We start from the raw sequence: 23,983 nt of genomic DNA, 5'->3' as shown, positions 1-23,983 counted from the left end.
CAATCCTCCTCATTTCGACGTGTGCCTGCCGCTGAGTGCCTTCCAAAAACCGTGTACATATATAAGTTTTTCTACTAACAGTACTGCGTTCGCGGCAAAAGGCGCAAAATACACTTGAAAGAGTTTGTCCTCGGGTAAAAAGTCGACTGGCCCTTGGTTGCTGATGCTCAGTAAAGGGATATCATGTGGTAGAACACCTTCCTATAAGTACATTTTAAGTGAACCCAAAGAGGAACTACACACAGGATTAAGGAACTCTCCGTGAAGGTCAAATACTCATAGCTGACATCTTTATTGCCTCTTATTAAAGAAAACACGCGTGGTTGTTGAGAGGAGTAAGCTTATTCCATACAAAACGTTAAACACAAAAGTAAGGTGAAGCCTGAAACACAAGGTTTTTCTTAAAGAAAGGCATGCGATCACCAACAAACATTTGTATGTGATTAAGTCATTTTTGATTTAACACTAGATCTGAGATCTGTTTCATCCTTCCAAGCTTAGCTTTCAGAAATACAGATCTGTACTCTTCCATTCACTAACAGGAAACTTGGTCTTCTCGAGTACGCTGTCTTCATGATGTAAAAGGTGTACGCTACAAAAAAGAATGTTTCCGTTAGTCCTACAGTGATTCTGACTTCATATTCCTCTACCTTTTCGCGAAATATAAAAACCATTACGTCAGCATTAACACAAATGAGTGTTACATTCAATTTGTGTTTTAATAATGCACAGAACGAACTGTAATCAACCATTATTGTATAAAGATGATTTTCGGCAGAGCAGTCGAGTTCACCCAAGCAACGGAATGATCAGCTTCCACTTTGAGGACCACACAGGCGACAGGACCGAGTTCCAGGTTAGTAGTAACGATTTATGTGGAGGCTGACATGAGAACATAGCTAACCCATCAAAGAGCCAGCTTACCTCAAATCATTTCCACAACAACTTGTTAAAATAAAAAAGGCACAAAAGCGACATAAAATTCTTTGTCGTAATAAACTCCCTGATAAATAACAGAAAATTTCCACTTGTGTACACAAATGCGCTCTAAATTATTTATAATAACATTATCACACAAAGAGTCACACATTGTCTAGAATCTGTAGGTATAGTATACAAGCAGAAAGGAAAGAGAAGTCTTTCAGCTTCTTTAATACCCTCTTATTTTGGCATAAAAGTTGAACACACGATTATTTTCCACACAATTCTCACATGTTTGAGTAAGGACAATCCAATTACGCAATAATTGTTGCAACCCTTTCCTCTAATAGCTGACAAATCGTGTCCCATGAACCTTTGAGAAGGCATAACTTGAACCTGGAGTATTTTACCCATGTTACATAACTGTCTCTTGAACTTTCCAGAATTCCTGTACATGTAATAAATGTAAACCATCAGGTCATATAAATTGCCATGAACTCTGGTATTTTCATAAGTGAGTCTTTTTTTGCTGTACAAGATACAGTGGATGTTCAACAACCATGGTCTCTCATTTTTTAACCGGACACACAGCCCATTATACACACTCGTGTTGACAGGCGGATCATCACCGGTGAAGCAGCATCACAGCTTGTTACAATAACTCTCAAAGCCAATGTTGGTTTGCACGTCCACCCGCAAAAAACACTGTCCACTGCGGCTTTAATGTTCGCTGCATTAGCATTTCCAAAGTCATGTATGTCTTCCATGGCAGAACAAAGAAAAACTGGTTTTCCTATTTTAACTTTTCTGGCGAGTATGAGTCACTTCCAGTTTTTTGAGGTTGGTATCCATCCGTCAACAACGAGAATCCACTGGCTGATTTCATCATACTCATGATTTTGCTCCTAATGTAGTTTGCTATTTCGCGAACAAACTCGCATGTCTTGTTTGAATTATCACATTTGGTAACAAGACTCGCTCTCTGCAAGTGTCCTGAAATAAGACAAAGGCAAACTGCGTACTGCCGGAATGTAAGCAGTTTTCAGCAGATTTTTTACTGTCTGTTTAACCTATATGACGTCTGTTTAACCTATATGACGTCTGTTTAACCTATACGTCGAAACAGACATTCGTATATACAAGCCGTCAACCTATAATGACGTCCCAGGTTAATAATGGCAAGGCCAATTCCCCAAAACGACGTATAGCACAAACCACCAAAGGACTAAGAAAGCATATAAAGTACGAAATATGTGTATCAGGTGTATATCATAACAAAATATGTATCTCACAGTTGTGCGTTGATTGTAGCTGTTCATATATCCAACGTGGCGATCAAGTTAAACACGATGAATATACAGCCCCTATATATGGCACTGTCTGTGGCTGTCGTGGCACAGTGACATTAACGCAGGACCTAGATGATGCTGTTTCCGACAACAGAGCCTCGTGTTCCACGGCCACGGCGTGAGCCTTTGAAGAAAGGTGTCGGAAGACACTATGTTTGGTAACGGACCAGAGATCTATTTGTCCAAATCTTTCTTGACCTGGCCTATGTAACACAGCGACACTTTACCGTCTGAATCAGAATAAAATTTTATGTGACCAATGTCAGTATGTGACCAATGGACATTGTGGATCAATGTTTCACATCAGACCAGAAAATCCAGTGCATGTGCCTTTGGAATGGCACCTTTGCATTGTTTTCATGTGATTGTTTATAAAATGTAATTACAGCACGGCATTATGAGCAATTCTAAACCAGTGATGATTACTAAATAGCTAGACTAAAACCTAACTGTTGTAAATTGGCAAGGGTGGGATTTGTCTGCGTCTCTGGTTCTGGTTTTACTTTGCGTGCTGTTGTCGTTTATGTTATCCTCTTTTGTTTAAACTCTCATTTCTTGTTAAATGTCGGTTGTTTACGCCTGGAACTCCCTTTCCCACCATACATAAAACCAAACTCTTTCTTATGAATGAAATCTCCTAAGCAGTACGTAAAAATAATTATATAAATGAAATAAGGTTTATTAAAATTTGTACTTCATAGATTCCTATCTGATATACCATTGGATCATTAATGCTTTGTATTTGGGATAAGAAATGAAAAGATATAATGTTCACCTGGATACTTATATATCCCACGCTAAACAGACTTTTATGGAGTGAAACAAAACAAGCAAAAGAAACTCTTAGCTTAGATACATGTTCTTTGTACTAAAAGTTAGTGTACGTGTATACATAAATTCCACAACTGTGGCCATGCTTGACAGTGTGACCTTTTATACTTAATCTACAGCGTCCAGCCGTACGTTGGAAGGTCTGCAGCAACCTGTTTTTAATGTGTTTCCCGGGAGCTCTGCGCGGTTTCTTCCCACTTTAATGCTTGCCACCGTTGTATAATTGAAATATCATTGAATACAACGTAAAACACCAATCAAATAATAAATAAATAAATTGATCTACAACGTCATGTATATATATTCCAGACAAGCAGCACATCGGTGTGCGGAATGCTCCTAAGTTCTCTATCTCATTTTCACAGTCTTAAAGAGCTGATGTTTAAGTCAATGCATAGGTAAGAAGAATTACTGCTTGACCTACAACGTCATGTAAATATTACAGACCAATAGCACATCAGTGCGCTGGGTGCTCCAATGTTCTCTACCTCATTTCTCCGGTCTTAAAGAGCTGATATTTAAGTCAGTGTCCGCATAGGTAAGAAGAATTGGCGCTCGTCCCGTGTTCGCTTTTTTGTGGTTAGAATCTTATCAGCGCAAACAGGAAGTGTCGTAATATACCTTGATACAAGGAAATGTAGCGAGGTGCCAAAGCGGCCACCAACTTACACAGCAACGGTTGTATTTCTGTTTGTGTTCCAAACATTCGAATGCTTCGTTTCTTACCACGCACGACATTTGGGCTGTTTGTATACATAACAAGAAATGTGAGAAAAGTACCAAGCAAAGTAAACATTTACGTTCTCATTTCGCAAGCTGCTAGAGCGAAAAGTTATTTGACGTGCAAAATTTTAGCCGGCGGTGTGGAGGTGTTGATGTGCAGACGAATCAGACTGCTTGCTAATAACATGGAAAATTAGTGACATTTTTTATAAATTTTTGTTCTTTATCTTGTTAAACGTTGAATTCTGGCAACATGAGTTTCTCACATGACCAACGCCTACCAGTATGCCTATTTCCTGTCCGAGTCGGATCCGATGTCGTGTTCTGGTTTTCATTCAACTCTCACTCCAGTCTCTGTTGAGACAATATAATTGTTAACTTACCCATGTTTGACAGCTTCTACTTACTTGCGCGTGCGTGATGGATTATACATTTCCGGCCTCCTATTCTTATCCGAAGTTCCTGTAAATTCTCCTTTTCCCCTTAACTTTATTGGACAATTCTATAGCAAATCGTCTTTGTCGTGCGCGTGTTTTGACAACTCAATCTTTTATCGCTCTTTCTGAATACTTTTGTTGACTGAACAACAACTCTTTTGATCTCGGGGCACAGCAGAAGTTCGGGAGGTCTTCCTTTGTCTTGTCCTTTCCGTCGAAATACGGTCAACAACACAGGGACTGTGGAACCGGGAAGAAAACATTCTGACGCATCTCGGCGCTACACAACAACTCATCTTGGACGGTACATCCAGACCTCAAGGAAGTCTCGGTGGATTCGCCAAATCCAGCTACTGCATGACTCTTCCTAAATACGCTAATCCAGAACAGTACACTGAACTCCCATTAAAGTCTGTAAATATAACGTAGGCCTATACCAAATCATGTACTAACACAAAACCACACCTATCTGCTGAGAGTAGCTCACAGGGTGGAAAACTCGTTAAACCAACGTCCAATTATATTCTAAAATTCAAAGTTTTAGAAGTTTATTTAAGCTATAATTTAAAAAAAAAACTTAAAATAACTGTATCAAACTGTATCGATTTACTATGGAGGCTTGGCCAGCAGAAGAAATCAGAAGGCAAAGAGCATTCCTGTCTCCTTGTCTAACAATATGTTGGATCCTATTAGTTATTAATGTCTTCTCCAGGTGGAGCAACTCCACCATTTCATTTACACGCCACAATAATTGGTATTAAGTTGGCTTGCACTGGTAAATGAGTTCCTAACTTGAACAAGTACACAGCCACTTGTTGGCATGGCAGATCTGTTGCATCCATTGCTATGTATACGTCTGCTGGTGTCAATGCATACCTTTGCCCCGAAGCCAGCCGTCTGAGGCATAGGAATCACGTACACGAGAGACGGTTGATTCCTGCAATGCAATTAGACGCAATCGTTCTCCACATCCCTAAAATAGTCTGCACCCAGTTCACACGGCGAGAAATAATCCTATTAGAACTGTTGCCCCTGTCAAAAGCGTAAATAGAGTACAACTGAATCTGTCAATCATCAAGCTGTTTCTGCCCGTAACATTCTTGGCGGCACGGTGTGCCTACTGGCGCAGATATGCCGATACGATATGGGCTCAGAACTCTGTAAATATCTAAACTCTGATAGGATCCGCTGTTTATGTAAAACCCAAGAGCAAATCAACAATTTGGAGAATTTAATATGTTGATCTGGCAGTGTTCACACAGATCCAAACAACCTCGAACGAAACGTCTTCCCGACGACCAACTTTTTTGTGTACAGAGAGTTTCGCCAGCGACTAGGACACTGCAAGGTTTATTTGACCATATTTCTGGTTCCACATTCTATCCCAGATTATTTGTATTTTATCGCCAAAAATCCCATGCTGCTGAGATTCCAGAAGCTGTGTTGAGAATCACCGAGGTCGTGGGAGTTGTGGGGGGATCGGAAGTAGCTGGTGGCGACCATGGTGATAGGCGACGAGCGACTCGATGGTAAGAATGATGCTGATGTAGGCTGTCTGATCGATGCAATGTGACGAATAACCAAGATCCATGCACCGACAGCCACCTTTATATGCTTGGTGGATGTCAACTCCAGGAAAGCAATCACAGACGTTAAAAACCGTGTATTACGTTTATTTATTCGTTTGATTTGTTTTAAACGCCACATGTGCACAGGCACACGCACTCCCCTCCTCCCCTGCCGCGCATACACACACACACACATGCACACATTTAACGTACCGACATGCATACGATATTGATGGAATACAAGTGGTCTTTAACCAATGTACAAATGACCACGAATGCCATCGGCCGATCATTGTCGCGGCCCCACGAAAAATGAGACCCGTCCAATCCACAGATTGCCTGTCCATGTCGATACTGAAATAATAAATGTACCGATTCCTTAAGCTCACACTATTCAGTGTAACAGTCTATGATATGATTGGTGTGGTGATGGACTCTAGACAAAAATGTACATCATGTGCACCAATAAGACCCACCAGTATCCCCAGCTCATACACGTGCACAATGCCATTCTAATGCTCGCCACGATATATCTGTAATATTTCTAAGGCCGCACTTAATCTCTGACAGCTAACAATAATTCATCGAGTTTCGAATGAACTTTTACCGCTTCGCATGAAGTCAGATTTACCCTCTTGACTGGAGAGTTATTTAAAGCGTTCTTGACATTCCTTGACTTCATCGGGGTTTTACTTCATCAATATTTGAAAGGTTGTATAAACGATATCAACTGAACAGTGAGATATAAAATGTACCTTACGACATAGCAGGGAATGGCAACCTTGATTTATGGTGCGGTAATGTCAATATTACAACAGTTTGAATGTAAGGACGTATACTACATACAGTGAAATCCCACACTCATTTTATATATTAGCCGCGGAATCGTTTGTGGTTTACTTTTAAATCTTTATGGCATGTCAAGCATTTATACATTTATATAATTCATATGGCAGTAATGAAAACATCACAAGCTGTTCTGTACAACCCTTATTGCTGTTTTCCAACGTTTGGACAGGCTTGGTAAATTTCTTGGATTATACCGTGTCCAGTTTTGTGAAGTCAGAGATTCGGAAGTTTAAACTTCACTGAAATTAAGTCAGTGAATCAATTATTGCGGTTGGCTTCAAGCGGATCATCCACAAACAGGAAGAAAATGGCACACAGGGAAGAGTTACATAACTATCTGAGAGCGAGACAGAGTCAGGAGCAACTGAGTGCAAGCTATCCAATAGACAGATGTTTTTTGTGACCTACATCGCTTCATAAACGGTCTCCGAAAAATCGGCAGAAGTGCGCAGTTAAGTACATATACCTTATAAAATACTTAGGCTATAGTGTAGCCTTCCTGTGACACGCGCCAAGCAATCTGATAATTTCAGCTAGCTCAGCCACACCAGTATATCCACCACCAGCTATACCACAACCATTCACCGACATCAGGGCGACGATAAAATGTGGTTATCTCCTCCAATGGCTATTAATAAATTTTCTGTTTATGTATTCAGTGCTAAAAACACAATTCGTCCGCCTACTCCGGTTTAACAATAGGCTGCTTTTCATACTATCTCAGGCAGACTTGGTATGACCACATATAAGACTCCCCAGTCTATAAAGGTGCGCCTTTAGTGTGTTGCAGACAGATGTGTTTTGCACAAACGATATAATTAGTCACCGGTAATGAGTGTCATTTGTTAAACAAAGTTAAAGAAGTTGTATACTTCTTAATATATCCCTGCCCACAAAAAGTAGCTGATTCAGGGGTATGTATATATATATAAGCTTGTTTGACCTCTCAGTTAATAAAATGACAGTTTTAAGGGCCGCCATTAAACTCGGTTGTATATAAATAAGACTAGAACGTGGGGTTATTTATTTACTGACTTGTGTCTTGGGATTGATATTAATAATATTTATGCATCATATTAAGTATTTAGATAAGAGTACGTGTACCTGTCATCAACGATATTTATAGGGTATAGCTTTTGTTATGGCTTGTTAAGACAAGTCGATAGACAAACAAAAACATTTGATTATTTCATTAGTTTGTAATATCTCCTTGTTACCTGTGACCATTTGCCAGCTGTTGCACTGGCGCCTCTACCGTGGTTTTACTCTGATCTCTGTTGTGTTTTATTTTACGATTATTTACCTTGAACTGTCATGATTGTGGGTTGATATATGATTGTCTTTTTCATCACGAAAAAATCAGGATGGCACCTTCTTGATAAAGGCCAGTCTTTATAATGACATTTAAACTGTTGCCTAACTGGAATCTCCTGCTGAAGACTACAGATACGACGCCCTGCGCGGATAATGTCATGTCGAAGACCGGAGACACGACGTCATGTGCCAGAAGGTCAAGTCAAAGATTAAATACACGACGTCACGTGCTAGAACGTCATGTCGAAGACTAGAGGCACGACGTCATGTGCTAGAACGTCATGTCGAAGAATACAGACACGACGTCATGTGCTAGAACGTCATGCTTAAGACTAGAGACACGACGCTCTGTGCCAGAATGCCCTGTCGACGACTAGACACGAAGCTCTTTACCTGAACGTCATGTCGAAGACTGGACACTCGACGCCCTGTATTAGAACGTCAAGTTGAAGATAGAGATACGACGCCCTCTGGTAGATCATCATGCCGAAGACTAAAGACACGTCGTCATGCCTTAGAACGCCATGTTGAAGACTAGAGACACGATGCTTGTACCAGAATGCCATTTCGGAGACTAGGGACACGACACCTTGTGCTTGAACGTCAGGCCGAAGACTAGAGGTACGACGCCCTGTGCTGTGATGCAGTGTACTGGACAGAGCTCTATCGGCCTATACCCTTAATTTGTTAGTCGATACGCCTAATGAGTAACCCGATTGCCTATTTTGAAGTTTTCGGAATGACAGTGGCTATTTCGATGCCATCTACGTCCATGGAGTGGGAATTACGGCGTAACCTACATATACAACAGAGAGATTCGATAGCATACAAACATGTTTGGTTGTGTTAGCAAAAAGTATGTTGATAATTAGGCAAACTAGGGGGCAGATAAGACGACATGAACATTACAAGCACTGATAACATCTTATGTAATACATAAACGTTTGTTTGTATTATGTAATAGATGTCGCCACTTTGATTTATGCCAGGAGTTTTAACAACTTTGCAACGTTACCCAGAAGGCGGCGTGGCAAAGGGCTAAGCCTCAAGCTTTCATGGACGCACTCACATCTGATGTCTGTTAACTGTTTGACCCTTGGTGGGCCCAATTTTAAAGAGTGATTACTATTTTGTAATTTGTCAGAAGCACTGAGTAAACATGCCCTGACGGTATCACCACCAGAAATGGAGTGAAGATATAGAGAGAGAGGCGTTAAAAAGCATTGATAAAAATTTTAAATGAACAAATGGTATTGTAATACGTCAGGAACACGTCAGTAAATTTAGCCTTAAACATTATGTGTATGAACATGTCAGCTCGATCTTTCAGAAGCAGATTGAATTTCAATGCATATAACAGCAACATTATAAGAGTAAATGGTAGTCACATCAGAATTCAGGGGCAGTGAATGGTTCAACTGCTAGCAATGTAACTTTTTGTTGTCATAAATTTACTCATAAGAGAAAAACATCTTGGAGGACGATAATCGCATTCTTTAATTCACATAGGTTGTAATCATTTACTCGTTCAGAAATAATATTTCAACAACTACGACACCATATGTTTGGCACCTAGTTCATGCAATGGGTAATCCCGTTTCTCAGCGTGCTTTTTCTTCAAAATGATAGGACTGACACGTGAACACAAGTTTATCGTGTAACATGAAAACTCGCTCTGAAACGTGATCTCGACTTACGTGAATATCCTTTCCGGTTTAGTTGTATCTCAGCCTCGGACAAGGAATTGCTGGCAGTAAGTTGCAGACGGCGTGGCATGAAGTACATTCAACTGGAGGTAGCTTGCGTTCCACTAGTATGACAAACATTGAGGTTCATGATTCCGCATGTATGATTTCGCATGTAAGATTCCGTTCTAATTTTGTACTTTCTTAGTTCTTTGGTGGTTTGTCTTCATTCAACGTCATTTTGGGAATTGGTTCTGTGATTATTGACCGGGAACATCCGTTTTGTTTGACGACTGCTATGCAAATGTCTGTTTCAACACATAGATACATCTGTACTCTGGTTACTTGCCACTAAACAATGGTGATTTTCCTCCTTGCATTGAGGTTTCCTTTGCTTATGAAATGCTCGTCTGCACGAACTTAATCATCTATTTCATGGCTGTTTTACGTTCAATGTTTCATTTGTATGAAACCTGAGACCTTGAACAATTGCACAAAACGTCATATTTGTCAAGTCATATTTGGACAACGGTATGAATGTCATGGAACATAAGTGTATATATTCATCCAGGAGGAAAAGTCAGACATGTAATTGTCTGTTGTAAGTCAGACATGTAATCGTTTGTTGCAGACTACGGTAACTAGATATTCTTTGAGCAGCACAACTACGGGTTATAGAAACAAACCTCATCAAATGTGTCCGACTTTTCAGCGATATGTACTTTTGTGCAGGCATATCTAAATGATTGAAGCATTCGGATTCCTTGGCCAATCTTGGAAAAAGTGCGTGCAATCGGCCACATGTGGGGGAGCAGAACTCAAAGCAACAAATATCTTGTTACTTGGACGAGTCCCTTGTACAGTTGATCACTTAGGGTGTGCAATAACTGAACCACGTTAAATATCCTTCAGCTGTGTGGCGACACATTGTGTGGAATCCACACTATATATTTATTTATTTGATTGATGTTTTATGCCGTATTCAAGAATATTCCACTTATTCGACGGCGGCCAGCATTATGGTGTGAGGAAACCGGACAGAGCTATATAACTATCGTAACTACTAAGAAGTACATGAGTTATACCAACTTCTGATACGTATGTCGGCTGGCATGTGGGGGATTTGTTGGCGATGGATTGCAATCTTCAGCTTTAGTTTTATGTAAGAACGTTTAGTGAAGGACCTAACCTGACGTCGTTGGTGTTCACAGCCAAAGGTTGTTGTATGCCCTTTCTTATGTATTCTACGCCGACAGCTTCTTACTGTCAGTAAGTTGGACTAGATACCGCGCTTTTCGGCAATTTGTACGGCAAATGAACAGGGCAAGCGTACATCAGACCTACTAATTGGTTTTGAAGATAGCGTTCCTTTGGTCAAGATACTCGATCGGCCACCAATCAGGCCGCCTGGCGCCTGGAGTGTCTGCATCACTACTTGTCTTCCACACAAGCAAAGTTTATTGACTGCCCGATTTATATACACGAAGACAAAATATGTTTACTTTCTTGGAATTCTAAATGTTCATAATCGGCCTTTACAACACACGCGCGCGCTACATTACCAAATCTGTCACTTCTGGTGATTTAGATAGATCAGCACCCTTGTTTACGAGCTTTCTCTCCAACAACATCAACTGCTTGAGAATCTGACAAATTCTTATCAGACAGGCTTTTGGGAAGGCAATGGTTGAGATCGCACGATTAAGAACAAATTTTGGCTATCGCACAACGTAGGAGCTTCTAGGCAGCCACCGCAGCGTGCCCCCAACACTTTCTGGACGTTCTTCAGAGTACTGCAGAAGTGGAAGGTACGCCAGAAACTGACACCGGTATTCTGCTCCACTGGCAATTAGAAAAACTGTCCATTGATAAAAAGGAGACGAGACAGATCGCAGATTTGCGCGCGATATGTGCCAATGAATGACGGGTTTGCGATGCCATGAATGGCTGGGGAATCCACTAGGACTGTCTGACCACAAGTACACGTCAAATAATAAGAAGTAAGATGACGTGCCTTGGTGCTAAATCATTCTTGTACTTCCATATCTTCACTTGTTCACTATACACGTGTGTCTCATGTTGAAGGCTTCATTTGTGTTTGATACTAGATAAAATTCGTTGGCTTTGTTACAAAGCTTCTGTACAGATATTGTTAGATAAAATTACTCATTTGAGCTCATTCCAAAATGCTCTTGCCTTTGAAATATATCCTGTTGTTCTTGCTATGGAACGAACCACTCTTCTTAGGGACAATGTCAGTATGATCGCAACTATAAGCAGACGTGTTACCAGTAATGCGTCTGAACAATGGCTTTCGCAACGGTTCATAACGACTGGTTTAACTGCAGAAAATATAGAATGTCAGGAATGGGCCGCCAACAAGAGACATGATAAATTTATTGCACAATTGACTGTGCAATCTTATGTTCTCAAAATTCAGCATATTTTAATGTAAGAAAAGGGAAATTGTTAGTTTTATAATATGTCTGAGACATGTTGAAAGTCAAGGCGATTTGGCATGTTTGCAAAGATTTATGTCAAACTTTCAGCCACGAACTTTTCCAGACATTCTTAGCAAACAGAACAAACGGATTAAGTATAGCTAAGACATTAAAATTGGGTATTGACCAAAATGGAGTCTTTAAATGCATAGTATTAACCTTTTCAAGGAGAAAAGTTTGTACATAGCTCTGATGACGTGGTACCATTTGGCTCCTCTGTATTTTACATTTCTGCAATTTCTCCTTGTTATAGTTGAGCAGCCCCCAGTTAAGTACAGGCTGCCCTAGACACCCAGTGGACCTTAATCTTACATTTACCTTGTTACAATCGTCCGGCACCAATAGCTGGGTGATACTTCATGAAAATGAATCAGGGCTCCGAAATTAACTCCCAGATCATTTGCTAAACTCTGCAATCAAACAGAAATTGTACTGCAGCCCTGTACTGGCCGAAACATCACGACATTCAGTCTGCCTTAGCAATTACAGGGGAACTAGTGTCAGCGTCAAGGCAGCAAATCACCAAAACTACAATTAGATTTGCTCGGTTAGGACAGGTCCTAGGTCTAAGTTTTAAACTGGCCCCTGGTAGAAGAGAGGCGATCTGAGCTGGAATCAGCCCTCTCTTGTCATCTTCTGCCTCAGCTAGCTGTCTAATCCCCGAGCCTGGACGAGGCATGTAGATCCCGGCCAACTTCTGGCAGGTTTACAATCCTCAGATGCGCATACTATAAACACTCTCTTTGTAATAAAAGCAACTTGAATGCTGCTTAGCCGGGTCTGAAATGTGTGCAATTTATTCTTTGCGAATGCTTTTTAGGTGTGCGCATCAGTGCTAATGTATCTGCAGAGCTGTCCTCTGCAGAAAATTCGATAATGTAGTTTAATTGCATTTCTCTTTTCTACCTCCCTGCACTACATATTACATTCACTCTGTTTCTTACATAATATTTTTTTATCGAACTGACTGCATCGTATACCCAGAAGACAGACAAAACATTTCGACGAGTGTTTAGGGATTTGCGTAATAAGCTATTGATACCATGTTGTTAAAAAAATTACGATTCATTTTCAGCAAGGCATATTTTTTTACTTTTGACGTCATCAGTTAGCATACATAGTTTTGGTTTACTAATGACATTTTAGCTGTCATAATACGGGGGTTATACATGATAACAATTGACAGTTGTAATGTGTGAAATCCAGACTGCCGAATGCAGACAAAATTCCATCGTCAATGCTATCTGTGTTCAAATATCAGTATTACGTTGGGAGTGGTAGAATGAAGCAAACGCGATTTGTCTCTGGACACAATAGACAGATATGATACGTCTGAAAGCCAAAATTAATACGGGGAAATTGCATGATCGATCGAGAAGTTTGACCAAGATATGTTTGCCGTTAGATTTTGGCAATGTTCTACTTGTGTCTAGACATAGGCTATGGCTAGGCTTCAGTGGTCCGGGACTCCATAATGAAAAACGAGCACTGTCAGAGCCCCTGAAGGCGAGGCCAAGTGGTCTCAGTTGCCCGTTTCACAAAATCGATATGACGCCCAAAAGGCTTTGATAGAGTATATGTCACTATTTCAGAACACTATTATAGCTACAGTGATATTTTCTCTTTAGAAAAAATGCGGATTTGTGTTTTAAAAATAGTTCCTATTTTCAAAATAAGCTGCATTTGAATCCGAGCAATTTTCAACTCTTAGCGTGTATGTAGGGACCAGTTTCATAAGACCGGTCATGGTTTCCAGCTGTCAAGAATTAGAAGTGGGAAATCATCCACTACTTATGATCTGCCAACTCGTTGAATAATGGGCATAAGTATGTTTCCTTTATTCCCAGGACATACTATTAGATAACTACTGCCGGAAGTTGAAAGAAGTACTTCGGCCGATTTGAAAACAAAACATTGCTATTCATAAGTTATAAAACTAGGCTTTGCACAAAATGATTAAACAACTGCTCAAGAACAAACGGGTTTTAGCACGCAATATAGGTCAGGCAGATAGAACGATATACGGACTGGGCTCCCCATCTTCAGGTTTTCGGGGATTGAGAACAAATGTACTTAATATCGATTCTTCATTAATCGTGGCTGGTCTGGGATTTGACCACTTGTGTCCTCAGTAAACAACCATTTAACACTGAGCCACACAGTTTGGACATTCACCGCTGGTACAATTTAGTCAATCACTTTCTCTGGTGAACAAGTTTGGTCTGCTTAATGCAGACATATAACATGTTGGGTACAATCTCTCTGGTTACAATGGACTTTGATCTGTGATACAGTTGTCAATTAAGCTTTATAGCCCATTGTAGGAGGTCTTTCATGAATTGTTAGTTGAACTTTGGACTTTTGATGGCACATAAATTAAATGCTGTAGAATGTTTTTAAAAAGGAATGGAAAAACTACTATAACCAGCCGATTTAGCTTTAACCAATGTCATATTACTTGGCTCCACCCTGCACTGCCAAACCTTTGTTTAAGCAGCATTAAACCAACGAATGATACCAATGGATGAAAATGCATGTAACGGCGTAAGAAACCTGGATGTTAGTTTGAACACTTTTGACTTAGGGATATGTTTTTCCATACCCTGGCGTGAGTTATGTTGGCTTTAATATCAGTACATTTAACTCTCATCCTTCTAGATATCATGTGTTATTTGTTAATAAAGCACTGAATATATCAAAATATTTCAAAGATTACAGTGTTGCGGATTGACAGCACGTAGACTTATTGCTTCTGAGTGATACCCGTCTTGGTGCGCATAAACACGGCAAATTCAATGAAGAGTGGCTCTGAAATGATTACGAAGTCTTTGTCGCTTATTGTGATGACTTATATGGTTATTAATGACTAGCTTATGTTCATTGCCTGATACTTTGTTCGTTTGGATGTGATCAGGAATCTCGGGAGGCCTGCTCCTCTGGCCAATAAACTGCTGGTATTGGAAAGGCACATGGAGTGGTAAATCAGCAGGCTGGAGGAGAGAGCGGACTGGTCGGAGCCAGAGCTTGACCAGCTGACTTCTGAGCCTACCACACTATTGTATTCCTGCCGGACCATGCTGTTTCACGAGCTCACGTCTCACCGCAATTTTCCCGTAGATAACAGATGCCTATCCGGAACTCACACACGTCTGGTGAACACAGCGAACGTCTTCAGCGAGTACGACTCACCAAAATACCACAGCTCTGTCTTTGCTGCTCTTGACTTCCAGCAATTCACTTCGGTCAACTTTTGGGGACTTCGGAAAATCCCGCTCTCGAAAGATTGTTATTATTTACACTTCGTCTGCGAAGTGTGGAGAGTGAACGAACAAGATCCTTAAGGATTTTACTGTCGAGACTGAAAGCAGCGTGGAACCCCAGGGAGTGCTCATCCCTGACGCAGAAGACTCCGTACACCACTGAGGATCGGGTTTGCCGTACAAGGGGGAGCTCTGGTTAACAACTCGCCACCAGCTGAAACGCTCACCCATATCCATAACTCTGCTTAACTCATTACGTTTGTTTGCATAGTTAGGCACGTGGTTTAGAATACAAGGAAAAGACAAGCGTGTCTATAAAATTGTTCTATTGCTGACTTCAAGATCCTGGGTATTGAATTACCAGTAACTTTGTGCATGAACTTGTGAGTAGTCTAGGAACGCCTTTTAAATTGGCAGCGCTGGTCGTCGTAATGGCAGGTCGCACAGGGCTGGCGGTCAGGCGCTGGCGGCAGGGACCGGGCCATGCGTGTTGACTTTGATCAAGGTGTTACTATATCTTATTTCACCATTGTAGCAGCCACTTTTCCTCATCCAGGGATACGTACATGGATCACGTGACCAGTCCACTTACTCGAGCTTTTACCAGGCTGGATGATGGTAGTTAACTGTATTCGGACATTGTCTGATCCGGACGTTTATATCTTCTTATAGCGATTCCATGGTGATATGGTAAGAATCCTCTCAAACCTGCCCTGGCTGGACTAGAGAATTAAGGTAAGACCACTAATTAGGACATGCACACTGCAATAAACATACACTTTTTATTTTGCACAAGTTTTTTCGGGCAGGAACTCAGGTTTCATTCAAACCATAAAATTTCATGTAGAAAGCACTACTATGTATTGTCGTACATGTTAACATCACAATATTTTCGCTTGCTTTGATGTTGCCGACATTGGGGATGTTTATGACATGCATGCTGTGTATGCTGACTTCCGCTTTCACAACTTGAACAAGTGCACGAGAACTGGGATTGTCTTGTCCTGTGGCGGGATCTCCTACAACCTTAATGACACCATTTTTACAGTGGCTACATGTTCGGACATGTAACTAATGCAAAGAGAGCCGGTGATGGCAGCCCGATGTGTGAACTGATAACGCTCTGGTCAGTGTCGTGGTATAACCACCTCGCAGTCATCATGAGCACGCTGCCGAATATACGAAATAAATCTAGTGTTTCCTGTTCACGAGTGCCGCTTTCCTTCAGATATCGAGGGCTATCTTCACGTGTTTCCTGCCTCCGGCTATTTTGGAGAGAAATCTCTAAGCAATGCGAAGTTTTATTCATAATTGCTTGACTGGATTGATGAATATAGGGTGTAGATGCGTGTGACTAACAAGCTAACCTGGACATTGTTGATTGTGATAAAGGCTTCATCTGTCTTTCTACTACATGTACATGTATCCTGTACTTCTAAGATCCACCGAACCGAAGGAGGCCTAAGGGGCTGCGAAAAGCAAGCCCCGCAGCCGAATCCTCCCGAGGGAGTTATATTTCGTTTGAGGCCTCACTGACAGGCAATGTAAACCGACCCGTACAAATTACCCTAAGCTCAAGGCTTTTACCTGCTTCTGAAAGCCGCAAATATGAGTCGGAACAAGCGCATGTGGTGTACGAAACCGTTATTTGCAATGTGTTACACAAAGGTGGTGGGCTGAAATTTCAAAGTGAAAAGTGAAAGTAAGCTGTTGTGTACATTTGATTTACAAATGATTTCACTGTAATGTGTAAAAAAAAAAACCACAAAAGAAAAAAACCAACTCAAAAAACCAACTTTTCGGTAAATTTGTTTTTTATGGTATCGACAACTATTGATGATACATGTATGTATAATTTTCCGCGGATTTTCTCGTATAATAGCGAAGCTAAGCGGGCTATAAATGTTCCTTGCGAGATTACGCGTCAGATCAAAACAAAGGCCATCGTAATTGCTAGCATGGTGAGTTTGATCTAGTAAGATGATGCGTGCGTGTTAACCGAGGAGTTCACGTATTACCACACAGGAAACCTGCCAGCGTCTCAATATCAGTGCAGTTTTCACCGCGAGATGTTCAGACCTATTTCCGCGCATTTAAATGCAAACAGATTCGGAATTGGCCCAGAAAAAAAGCTTTCTGGAATAATAAATGGTGATGTGTTTATTATTGCCGACTCGTAGAACATAATCGTTCTCTCCTTTTTCTTATCTCATTTAGTGACTAACTACATGAGCGTACAGCTCCACGGCTGTATTGGATCCAGATGTGTTGGACAGGCTGCTCCACGTCGTGAACGTCTCAGATCGTTTTAATAAAGTCCACAGGGATAACTTATAAAACGCCACATACTGGATGATACTCCACCAATGGCGACCTTTACGCACACCACGTGCTCCCCGTTTCCACATGGCAAAGCTAAATGTAAAGCATTTTACGTGTTGGTTTGGAGTTTAAGCTGAGCTGTAGACTACCTACATACCTGATGATCATCATAATGTACACAACGTAACTGAGGCGCACAGGTAGCCTATGGTGCATTCCAAACACTTTTATCTATATTCAATAATTATTTACAAGTAATGCAAACAGTTGTCTCTCTCATCACACATTGTTAAAGTTAAAATGATGTCTACAAGAGAGATCGATTTTAAACTGCAGGGTTGGTAAGTTAAATGGTAGTAGTGTGTGTGAGGATGGGGGAGGTATGGAGGTCTGACTCGTCTTTCTTGTGCAGCTTTCTCCCGGCTGTAGCATGGTACAGATGCTATTATGTGGCCATCACGCCTTGTGTAGATATAATCTGGTGGTGATGGAAGCCAGATGCCCGCTCGAGACTGACCCTGTCACGCTGGGTCATTGCTAAGACGGGGTCAGCCTTTAACTCGCCAGTTACCATCTTTCTTTTAACAGCTCTATTAGCTCGCTGCTCGGGTTTATACAAATTAAGAATCTCTCGGCATGCCGGGCAGCCTCAGACTAGTTATGCACCTTTCACAGCTGACGAAAACGTTAGTATGTACCCCCCCACCCCACCCGCTGTTACATTCCCCTGGGTCAGGCGTTGTGTTACGGGAGACGCTCAAACAGCTTCCAGTCTAACATATATATATATATCTATATATATATATATATATATATATATATATATATATATATATAGCATATTTGTCTATTGTTTCTTTATTTATCCGATTCACTACTTTTCCACTCGCAAAACATATGATTACATAATTCAGGTGTCCATGTAACATTCAACAGTTCAATGAGAAATAGTCGGAGGTTGTTCCCGCATGTTTTATTCCTGCATTACGGAATATAAATTGCGATATGCAAAGGTGTTTTTTGAAATTTTGTATTGTTCTCAGGAAAACAGTGCCCTCACATGTTACAGAAAAGATCAGCCCATGAACATTCGTAACGTATATATACCGCTCGTCTTCAGTCATAATATACTTTCAGTCATAATATACTCACACAACAAGTGTATGGAAAACAACGATCGACACAAATGGCTGTATATTCACTACAAAAACAGGAAGGAGACACGTAAAGAAAAGCAGTCAACAGTTTTCAGTTATGCCGGAAATGGCGCACAGAATGTTCTTAGCGCGTGAATTTAATCAGTGCCAAAATCGTGTGCCGTGCCGGTTGTCTGTCAAAAATATGTATGTCAGTTGAGCTTTGATTGCAACTGTTAATATATGCAACCGTAGTAATTTTATTCAACAGAAAGGTTATCCTCCCTTAGCTCCGAATTAAGCGGAATTAAATACACTGAACATTTCTTAGTCTATAGCCGAGAATTCTGTTTAGGACAGGTCAATTGCAAAAGGCTCAACGTGGAACCTCGCTACTCAGCAGAATCCAACAGTTAAACTGAAACCTCCTCTAACTGTCGACAATTGTTAGTCAGCTGTGGTAGACATGATAATCAATCTCGAATTAAGCCGGTCTGGAAGTGTTTTATTCAGGCAGATTTCGCTGAGTAGATGATATCCGATAGCACATGGTGTATGGGCGTGTCTTCTTTCTTGTTACTTCAGTTCTTTTTTGCACCATTTTAGACCGAGCTCAATAAAGTAAAGGTTTGTTAAGCGACAATGGTTGCGTGGGACAGTCTGGTGTCGACTACAACTTAATTAAAACTGACGGCTGACATGTTGCTTTCATTTGTTGGAGGTTAGAATGTAGCGACAGAACAAGCAACAAGTAACGCTGGGTGGACCATCCGTTGAGCTTTTCTCCCTGACACTCTTGCCAACTCCTAACGCCTATGGAAATACACCCGTTTTCTTCGCCGGTGGTTGCACATCTCTCAGAATTTTTGACATGAATATATTAACGCTAGTGTTTCCCCCCGCCCTAAAACTCTGCCTGTTATTAGTTTATTTTACTAACCCATGACCCAGTGCTGTACATTCTGACCGGTATATAGACATATCGTCATCGTCACGACTTGAGTACAAGACATGCATCTTATGTTTAATGTATTAAGTTGCTACAGAATCACATATGTCTCGAAAGTACGTTACATAGGACAATTGCCATATATCATAAGTAATAATGTTCGGCATAAACAAGATCTTAAACCGACGAAACGTGATCTCTTGTGGCACTAGACGCCCGCTGAGCGAAAAAGAACGACTTGTCAGGGATGTGGCATAGCTACGTATTTTGAATATGACGTCAAACAACAACTCAAGTGTGTATTGACATGCGACGGTGCGATGTACACTGAATGAATTGTCTACTTATATGTACTTCCATACGATGTATATCGACAGAGTTATCTTGACTGTGCTTCCATACTGGAAACTCACGATCACAGTTCACGATCATCAAATCTTTCCTTGGTTTCCATTTTGTATGTGAAGCCTACAGATACTTGAACAAAAATATGTCTTCCTATACGTTGTTCTCATGGTGCAGTTAATTGTTAGGTGCCTCCGTGGCTCAGTTGGTTAGCGCGCTACGTGGGGGAGGTCTTCAGCAACCTGCGGATGGTCGTGCCCGGTTCCACCCACCATAATGCTGGCCGCCGTCGTATAAGTGAAATATTCTTGAGTACGGCGTAAAAGACCAATCAAAAAAATAAATAAATTAATTGTTATAGATTATCATAGTGTGAATACACTGTTGTGTAGACGTGAGTAATTAGGTCATATTTCATAGTTGACGATTTCTGTCGAAGCTGTTTACGGCCAAATAACATACTGCCATACAAAATGTTACGTCATAATGCATTTGGCTCAAACTTTTTTGCTGACATGATTCTGGTGGCCATATATGTCGCATGCTTGGGTGAAGAGACGCTTATATATCGAAATTTAAACATACAGATATTCATGTGTTACAGTCAACTAAGAAAGCCTTAAGATTTGATTATGGGGCAAAGCTATGTAGTGAAACTTTCGATTTGCTCTTTACTGACAAAAGTTTACGCTCCACTTTTTGGAGTTTGCTGCTTCCCCAAAGCTAGTTGTCCTCATAATTTATCGAGGCGGGGGAGGTATACAGTTCCATATACATGTACATTTAGTCGTCGGAGAGACTAGTCGTCAATTAGATTGTATATGCTTTTCTTTTTTTAGTGCAAACTTCTAATTTCCTCCCACGTAATCTGACCCAACTCTTTAGCAGAGTTAAGTGTGAAAAGGAAACTGGTGGACATTTGCAGGAAGTTTGAGCAGAATGCTTTGTGTTTTCAAAGCCATGTGCGTCATACACAAAATACTAAAGTGACATATAATTAAAGTGAGCACATTTGTTGGCGGTTAGGTTTTTGTGCTATATATCCCCAGACAGGTCGTTTTTTGGAATACGCTTTGATGGCTGTTTTCGTGCATTGCGGAAGGTAGGCGTCTATTGAAAACAAGATGTTAGATAACGTGGTTTGTTAATTTAAGTGAATTGATGTAAATGTGATGCTTTCTGGAAGACTTTTCTGTAGACAGCTCCCATTACCGATGCAATCTTTTAACAGGATGTTTCATGTATTTATACGCCCATATTTCGTATGGCTGAATAATTGCGATACCTTTTACATTATTATTATTATTGGGTTAAAGCAAGTGAGATCATAATTATATAGTCAGGGTACAATTTGTGATAACCTTCGTAACCTAGTATTCCAACATTTTTAGATGTCAGAAAAAAACATCGTTGAACTGTGTAGGCTAAGATTTCGAATTCTTGTAATTTATGGTACAATGCATCCCTGTCGGTGAGCATCCGTCCCAAACTCACATCATATCAGCGCTGTCTTCATTAGCACGGGCTTCAAAGGACGAGCAAGAATTTACATCTTCGCCAATGTTTGTCAGATCTGAGAATTCTATCTACCTTTCCAGCTGACGTGTACCGTTTGGAGAGCGTGGTCACTAGACACTACTAGGCAGGGTATATCTTCAACCCTAAAGCTGATTATCACTAAATAGCTCCTCTTCCAGCAATCTGTGGCTCTAGCGTGAGGCTCTAGTTTAAGGTAAGGGCGGATAATTGCCGGTGGGAAAGATTCGTGGGCAGGTTCGTTACGTACAGGAATCGTAGTTGCTGTCTAGACAGAATAGTGCTGCTTTGGGGGCGAGATCGCTAGATCGCTTTGGCGTTTTTCCCGCTGATTCCCTAAATCCAGGCTGTTCACTACAACAAAATAGTGCTATGATATTCCTTCACGCAGGTTGATATCTAGCCAGATAACTTCTCCTGTGGAAATATAATGGGCAGGTGTTTCCTGTAGCTGGTGATTGTTCTGGTCTTTGTGATACAGAAGCCGGTCCGGGGGAGCCGAGATGCTGAAGGATTTGACACCTACCTTCTCCTGTCAACACCTAATAACTATTTTTCAGGGAAGACGTCCAGAATCAAAGCATTCGTTTTTATTTAATACCTACATTTTGTAAACTTGTAGTTTTTGTATTTGGCACCAATTACTTGGCGAGCAATTTGGAATGCATCATATTTTAATCATGTTTTATGTTTTCAATGATTCCTCGCTGATTCAGATGCTCTAGCCGTACATCAATTACAAGTGATGTGTTAACAGGTCAAAGTATCACTGGTTGCAAATTCCGCTAATTAATGATAACTCAGGTCTAAAGCATTCCCCCTCATCTATACATACCGTGCACGTTCCCCCAGGTATTGCCACAAACACAGCTGTCCTGTTAGACTATACCACGGAGTATCTCCAGAATGACAAATAAGCCATTGACATGCCAGTCATTGTGGAATTCTAACCACCAATCTTTCCTCCATCTATTTCGGTATAATTGTAGCTTTCGGTTCAGACCACTTAAAAGTGACTTCTGAATATGTCTTCCTGTGCAATGCTTTCATCGGCTATATCATAAGCAAGATGCGAGTCCTGATGCACCAGCATGTTCTGTAGTAAGATAGCCCCATTCTGACCTAGACGCCAAGGTGGTGTGTCATTCATGTAGCGCGCAGGTTCATAAATCCCATAAATCTGTCATCGCCTTGGACTGAAAACTAAACAACCTCCACTGCATGGTTCGGCGCAATCCCTACGGAGTACTGCTTACAGTAGGGCCTTGATATGACGTTTATAAGTGATACCAGTGCAGGTGTCAACGGCCCGTGGGTTGTGTCAAAGAAGTTCTCTTCTAGTTTATCATGAGATATAGCACTGATGATGTAAAATATAAGTATTTCGGTATTTTTTAACGATTATTGTCAGTTAATAGGATGAAGATGTACGCGTGACGCCGCTGTGCAGCGAGCTAGTGATATAGGTATATAGTTCGTAGAAATGGATTCATCGTCTTGTGCAGTCCGTTCCCCACTCACTATTAGATCCCGGGCCTCGGGGTGACCGCCTTTACCCTTCCAGGATACTTTGAAGATGTATACAAACTTAGACAAACATATGGTATTAGGTAGCCCCCAGCAATCCTTACGTACATTCGACTAAGTGAAGTTGTTTCTGATTACAAGAACTGTCGACTGGTTATGCTGGGATCTGAGAATCTATGTGAGATAGGCGGTGCCACCTGTATTCAATGAGCGACGTTTACACACCTCTGTTTGTACCAGAGTTTTTATGTTACAGTTTACTGCGCCTACTATTCGGTCTGAGAAAGTTACGTCTTTGATTGCTTTTTTTGTGAGAAATTTTTCACAAAAAGAGATCAAGTGGTAATGGATATTATAATTTAGGGCAGAAATAAAAGCTGTAATAGAGTTCAATACGGGTTTTTGACAGGTTTAATATTTGATTATTAAAGGATCGGATATATATATATATATATATATATATATATATATATATATATATATATATATATATATATACCTAGAACGGCAGGTTTAGTGTTTTTTTAAAAAGGTTATTACATGTTCTTTCGTTCAAGTTGATTATAAACTTATAAAATTATAAAATACACTGTGGTTATTTAGTCCATTTAGTCGTGTGGCATTTGGACGTGTCAAACAAAGTATGGGTCATGCATCCTCGAATCACTCGTACATTTGCCAACTTAGTGACGTTAGTACCATTTAAACCATGTCACCGAGTTTACAATGT

General features: G+C 40.7%; 1 protein-coding gene across 2 annotated transcripts in view; it reads left to right on the top strand.

The window, feature by feature from the left end:
• The window catches only part of LOC135478270 (protein NDNF-like), a 53,874-nt gene that overhangs the window by 7,660 nt on the left and 22,231 nt on the right, over window positions 1-23,983 (top strand). Inside the window, exon 1 of one of the 2 annotated variants that reach the window (XM_064758547.1) lies at window positions 16,064-16,173. The exons of the other annotated variant lie outside the window; for it this stretch is intronic. The gene's annotated coding sequence lies outside the window, so the exon portion shown is untranslated. Of the gene's footprint in view, window positions 1-16,063; window positions 16,174-23,983 lie in introns of those variants that run through there. 2 annotated transcript variants of the gene reach the window in all.

This window comes from Liolophura sinensis, chromosome 1, assembly GCF_032854445.1.
Source record: "Liolophura sinensis isolate JHLJ2023 chromosome 1, CUHK_Ljap_v2, whole genome shotgun sequence".
Taxonomy (NCBI): domain Eukaryota; kingdom Metazoa; phylum Mollusca; class Polyplacophora; order Chitonida; family Chitonidae; genus Liolophura; species Liolophura sinensis.
Note: the sequence above shows the minus strand (reverse complement) of the source record. Positions and strands in the feature narration are given on the sequence as shown.